Genomic DNA, 7228 nt, shown 5'->3' with positions numbered 1-7228 from the left:
TCGGAGTACACTAATCCTACTTTCCAGCACATGGCCCATAGCCCTGGAGGCTATAGCAGCGCAAATGAATATCTAAATACTTAAATGTTATGAGAGTTTCTAACTCAGCCAACCTTTCAGGCAGAGAGTTCCAGACTCCCACCACCATCTGGGTGAAAAGTTTTTCAACTCTCCATAACCTTCTACCTTAAAACAGCGACCCTGGTTATTGACCCTTCTACTATTGGAAAAAGTGCCTTGCGTGCTCCTCAAGCTTGTACACCTCTATCAGGTCTGCTCTCAATAGAGTGGTATGACAATTATATGGCTGGTTTCTACAGGAGTACAAAGAACTGTAGGTGGTATATGGGTTCTATCAGAGAATTGAGATTTTCAAACCAGAGAGAATTCCAATTCTCGAGCAGCAATATGCTCTTTGGTTAAATGTGGTACATCCAGTTGCTGGTCTGATCAGTCAAAGAACAGTTGTGGAATTGAAGACTTGCTTCATACTTGGATTGAGGGGCGGACTGTGCTACTCTCCAGACTGGGGTTGACACATATTGAAGCTGGCTATGTACTGAACAACTTCAATCCCCAAAATCCAGGAAGCCCCAAAGAAGGAAGTGGAACTTAATTTGGCAGAGGAACACCAGAACACATCCAGGAATTGGAAGAAGCAACAGTTCTAGTGCTCCATGAGAAGGGTAGAATGATTCCCCCTGCTTATTTGACCAACAAGTTTTTACAAATGATATGCTTGCCAATTCAGTGAGTGTTTAACTGTTTACATGTTGTGACGGAGGTCTCCTTGAGCTTTTAAAATGCAAAAGAGGATAATTATACATCTACCCGGTCCCAGTGAAATAATAATGTTCTAGCTTTTGCACATACATGCACTTGGGTTCTCTCTCACATACAAATAGGTTCCAAAGTGGGAGATAGATTGTGAATTTTCTTTTAAGTCCAATAAAAATCATACAGATCTTGTAGGTTGTTGATTTGGATGGATCCAGGCTGGCCTCATTGGTCCCTTGGAGTTCGACATTGAAGCAGTTTAAATGTTGATGGATGATTTCGTTTTTCTTCCAGAGACAGCAACTGGTGGGTGATATTTTAAGAAAAATCTCTGCCTGCAGCTTGTAGATGCCCCAACAGCAGACAGGGTTGGAGCTTGCAATATGGAAGGAGAATGCCCACTTGGGGACATTTTGTCCTCTTCACTTCCAGACTAGTTTCTTTCTCCCTGGTTCTAGGAGTAAGGAGATGTGTTACCTGAAGTCAGTTTCAATCATGTAACTACATGCTCACTAGTTCCATTGGAAACCACCATGCATGGTGGTTCTTCGCACCTGCTTGACAGTGAGTCTGTGGGTTTTGAGGTTTGATAATGCTGGGTTCCTCCACCATGGAACAGAAACCCAACCCTGTATATATTTAAAACATTTATCCTTATTATTAATTTTAAACTGGACTTTTCTGCTGAACAAAGACAATTAAGATGTTTGACCCTCTTTTTGGAAATTATTCCTGGTGGCCTTCAGCACAAAATAATTTTCTTCAGTTTCGGTAATGTCACACCTTGTTATGCCCAAGGAGTTTCTGTGCAGTTCTTTGAACTGTACAGACCCATTTCAAAGAGAGCTACATTAATGCCAATTGCGTTTGATAAGCCAATATTGCTCATGGAGTCCATGCATCTGCTGAGGCAATGGCTTTCCAAACACTAGACCCTCAACACGAATTGCACCCCTTTCAACACATAAGGGCTGAGACATGGGCCAAAATTCTCTGATGTTGTACATGCTGCCAGCGAAGATGAAGAATTTGGCACTCAGCTAAATCTCCATTCACAGCAGCAGGAACAGAAAATCTCAACCACAGGCAAGGCTTTGTTTAAAGTTCATTTATTAGTGTCACGAGTAGGCTTATATTAACACTGCAATGAAGTTACTGTGAAAATCCCCGAGTCGCCACCCTCCAGCACCAGGTGCAATGAGGGAGAATTTAGCATAGCCAATGCATCTAACCAGCAGGTCAGACAATTCTGACCATTATCCACCCTGAAAACAACACCAAATTCCAGATGCTGGATAAACATCCTTTGTTGGAGTTCCTGTGGATAAGGAAGATCACATGACCCAACTGTGCAAAGAGATCTGCTGGTTAACATCCAACGGGCAAGTCACACAAAAGCAAACTCCGTGCATGTTGGACAACCAGCCCATCTAACCTGACTCTATAATCACCACAGAACTTGCATCAACTCTGCAGTCCTACTTTATCTTGCAACATCAACACCAGCTGAAAAGCATGAATCCTACTGCACAGATCTCTTGCCTGCCAACCATCAAATGTCTACCTGAAAGACTTCCTTATTGGACTCTTGAAATCATCAGCCATGATTAATTTGCTGTGGTCCTTGTATTATAAAACCTCTGCCTCCCTTTACTGTGGGAATGCAGAGCAGAAAGTTGCAACATTCTTTTTCACAAGATTTGAATGTGTAAAATTAAACTAACCTTAACTCAAAAGCTTGCTGCGGGATTGTTAGTAAAATTGGATTCCACAAATAACTAACAGATTGTGAAAATACACCATTTATTCTTTTAAAAAATTCAAAACACCTTCTGTTTACTGACAGCTGCTAAGATGAAAACAGTGCTGTTTAAACTGACCTGTCTGTAACTGTAGGTACACAGACAAAGTATAAATTCCATAAGTGGTTCATCTCCAGTACATGCATTTAAGGGAAGACAACCCACTTGAAATTACTCCTCAGAGGCCAGTGTCTCTGCATCAAATTCCCTTTATTAGTGACCTCTATTCCACTCAGAGTGTGCCTGGTGCACAGATAGAATCTGGAGTGCCAGAAGACCTGACGCTCACAGTTTTACATATACATGATAATTATCAAGGACTTTATAGCAGATCATTTAGAAAGCAGTGGCAGGATCAGACAGAGTTAGCATGGGATTTATGAAGGGGAAATCATGGTTGACAAATCTGTTGGAATTCTTTGAAGATATAACTAGTAGAGTTGACAAGGGGGAACCAGTAGATGTGGTATATTTGGACTTTCAGAAAGTGTTTGGCAAAGTCCCGCACAAGAAATCATTGTGCAAGATTAAAGCGCATGGGATTGGGGGAAGTGTATTGAGATGGATAGAAAACTGGTTGGCAGAGAGGAAACAAAGAGTAGGAATTAATGGGTGCTTTTCAATTGACAGGCAGTAACTAGTGGGGTGCCACAGGGATCGATGCTGGGATCATAGCTATTCACAATATATATTAATGATTTGGATGAGGGAACAAAATGTAACACCTCAAAGTTTGCAGATGCTATCAAGTTGGGTAGGAGGGTGAACTGTGACGAGGATGCAGAGATCCTTCAGAATGATCTGTATAGGTTGGGTGAGTGGGCAAATTAATGGCAGATGCAGTATAATTTGGATAAATGTGAGGTTATTCACTTTGGAAGCAAAAACAAGAAGGCAGATTACAACTGAATGGCTGTAAATTGGGAGAGGGGAGTGTGCAGCGGGACCTGGATGTCCTTTTGCACCAGTCACTGAAGGTAAGCATGTAGGTGCAGCAGGCGGTAAAGAAGGCAAATGGCATGTTAGCCTTCATTGTGAGAGGTTTCGAGTACAGGAGCAGGGATGTGTTGCTGCAATTATACAGGGCCTTGGTGAGGCCACACCTAGAGTATTGTGTGCAGTTTTGGTCTCCTTTTCTGAGGAAGGATGTTCTTGCTCTCGAGGGAGTGCAGCGAAGGTTTACCAGGCTGATTCCGGGGATGGCGGGACTCATGTATGAGGAGAGATTGATTAGGTTAGGATTGTTTTCGCTGGAGTTCAGACGAATGAGGGGGATCTCATAGAAACTTATAAAATTCTAACAGGACGAAACAGGGTGGATGCAGGGAGGATATTCCCGATGGTGGGGGAGTCCAGAACCAGGGGTCACAGTCTGAGGATTCAGGGTAGAGCATTTAGAATGGAGGTGAAGAGACATTTCTCCACCCAAAGAGTGGTGAGCCTGTGGAATTCATTACCTCAGGAAGTAATTGATGCCAAAACATTGAATGTATTCAAGAGGCAGCTGGTTATAACACTTGGGGCGAATGGGATCAAAGGTTATGGGGGAAAAAGCAAGATTAAGCTATTGAGTTGGATGATCAGCCATGATTGTGACGAATGGTGGAGCAGGCTCGAAGGACCAAATGGCCTCCTCCTATCCTCTATGTTTCTATGTTTAGTTTATTTATTTAGTAGTGTCACAAGTAAGCTTACATTAACACTGCAATGAAGTTACTGTGGAAATTCCCTAGTCGCCACACTCCGGCGCCTGTTCGGGTACACTGAGGGAGAATTTAGCATAGCCAATGCACCTAACCAGCACGTCTTTCAGACTGTGGGAGGAAACCAGAGCACCCGGAGGAAACTCACGCAGACACGGGGAGAACATGCAAACTCCACACAGACAGTGACCCAAGCCGGGAATTGAACCCGGGTCCCTGGCGCTGTGAGGCAGTAGTGCTAACCACTGCGCCGCCGTGCCACTGGGCAGGCAATTATAGCCTCAATCAGGGAGTCCATACTCCAGGAGGCCAGCTCCTGTGCCTCCTTGAAGTCATTGCACCACCAATGATCATTTAATTAAGAACTTTCACGAGATTGGAGGTAATTCTGAACTTGTGCAGAAATGACAAAAGTCACCAGACTCTCTGGCCATCTTAGTTTAAGTTTCTTAAACTACAATCAGTGGTTTTTAGCCAATAAATACACAAATCATTTTTGATATAAAGCATAGATTTGCAACAAGTGCATAGAGGTGAAGTGGGGAAAAGTATAAAAATGGTTACCTGACACACAAAATGGTTCCTGGCACACAAAATGGTTACCTGGGAAGAGACATTAAACAGGCACTGGCTTTTAGCACAGACAGCTACTTAAAATTAAAACATGCAGTGACCAAAATGCTGCAGGAAGCTAGTCAGAGCTTGAGACACTTTAAAGATAAGGACAGACCCAGGACAATAAAGTCTGATAAGATCAGCCATAGATCTTAGGGTGGCACGGTAGCACAGTGGTTAGCACTGCTGCTTCACAGCTCCAGGGACCTGGGTTCGATTCCCGGCTCGGGTCACTGTCTGTGTGGAGTTTGCACATACTCCTCGTGTCTGCGTGGGTTTCCTCCGGGTGCTCCGGTTTCCTCCCACAGTCCAAAGATGTGCGGGTTAGGTTGATTGGCCATGCTAAAATTGCCCTTAGTGTCCTGGGATGCATAGGTGAGAGGGATTAGTGGGTAAAATATGTAGGGATATGGGGGTAGGGGCTGGGTGGGATTGTGGTCGGTGCAGACTCGTTGGGCCGAATGGCCTCTTTCTGTGCTGTAGGGTTTCTAAGATTCTAAGATGGGAACAGAAATACATAAATGCAGCAAAACCAATCACTGTATGTATAGATCGAAACCAGTCATTGATAGAGGAAATGTGTCCATTCTATGAACAATGTGATGTTAAATGCCCATGTCTGTACCTATCTGATTGTAACAATGTGTTAACGATCGATCACCATGATCTGTCTACTCAACTTATAACGATGTGTTAAACGGCTAATGTCCGGACTACCTATTGTCTGAAAGGTATAAAAATGATCAACTGCTATTGTATGATTGAGAAGGTAGCTGCCAAGTACTGCGGAATACCAGTGCTTTCTCCCCGAAGCTTCGTGTCCGAAATAAAACTGTATTGTTGAACCTCCAGTCTGACTCCGGTGGTAAATCTCCCACAACAGAGGTAACATCAGGGAGGTCATCTCAATTCTACCTATGATGACTTCACTACATGTTCCACATTCTCTTCAAAATGTAAATCTCAGAACAATGGCAAATAGAATTCAATCTGGAGCAATACGAGGTAATGTGAGGTATTTGGGAGTGACAGGCATTGGAATACACAATAAAATTCTAAGAGGAACAGAGGAACCTTAGAGTGTATGTCTATTGTTCCTTGAAGGTGACAGGACTGGTGGATGAGATGGTTAAGATGTTCTGTGACATAATTTCCTTTATCACTCAATACAAAGAGTTGAAGAGAAGGGCAGCTCTGCTGGAACTGCATAAGACATTGGTTGGTCTGTAGCTCGAGAGGGTATAGAGGAGATTTACATGGATTTTGCCAGGATGGGAACATTTTAGCTACAAGGAAAGATTGAGCAGACAGACAGGTGTTGTTTTCTTTGGGACAGAGGAGGCTGGCAGAAATTGATTGAGGTTAATAAAATTATGGATGGGCTGATATAGAATGGAGAGGAAGGACTCATTTCCCTCTGTAGATAGATCAATTACCAAGGGATTGATTTAACACAATCGGCGGAAGGATTCGAGGAGAGTCGAGAATTATTTTCACCGAGACCGTGATAGGGCTCTGGAACTCACTGCCTGTAAGACTGATAGAGGCAAGGAACCCTCATCACATGTTATAAAGCACTTGAATATTCACTTGAGGTGTTGTAACCTTGGGGCCTAGGGACCACAGGCTGGAAAATGGAATTAACTAGAAAGTTATTTTTCCTCCATCACAGCCATGATGGGCCAAGTGGCCTCATATGCTGTAAATTTCTATGATGTAATTAAGACAGCTGTCAGAAAGCAACTGCATTTGGTGTAAGATTACTGTAAACTCACACTTGCTCTTAAATTGCTCATTTTATCATTCATGCATCCTTTTTCAATTAGCCAAACATCTAAACTGCACTGTTACCTGGCTGATGTTATGTTTTACATCCAACAGAAGGAGCGTTTTGTTACCACTGATTTGATGATGATTATTTCTTGAATTCCATAGCAATAATTTTTGCATAAATATAATACCTCGTCTATTGTGTTAAGTAGGGGTTTTTTTGGCTTCAAGTTGACATGGCAAGTATATTACAATTCTGTGATCAGATCGTCCAAATCAGATGTAGGCATGTGGCGTGATTCAATCGCACAACACTTTCACTATGTATCAGCTGTAATACATCTGTAAGTGGTGTGCTGTGAAAACTCTGGACACTCTCTCTGAGGACGCGAGAGTTTATTTAGAACCTTAATTTTTAGTCTTCGCAACATTAGCAGAACACCAACTGCAGCAGCATTGTTAAGAGATAACCTCTGTGCAATGCCAGCCTGCTCTTGCTTTCGCTGACTTGGGAATGGGGTGTGACCCCAACAGTCTTCACACCACTTTGGCCAGCTCGGT

The sequence above is a fragment of the Mustelus asterias genome, unplaced genomic scaffold, assembly GCF_964213995.1.
Source record: "Mustelus asterias unplaced genomic scaffold, sMusAst1.hap1.1 HAP1_SCAFFOLD_547, whole genome shotgun sequence".
In the NCBI taxonomy this organism is placed as follows: Eukaryota; Metazoa; Chordata; class Chondrichthyes; order Carcharhiniformes; family Triakidae; genus Mustelus; species Mustelus asterias.
The sequence above is the reverse complement of the archived record's forward strand: the minus strand, read 5'-3'. Positions refer to the sequence as shown.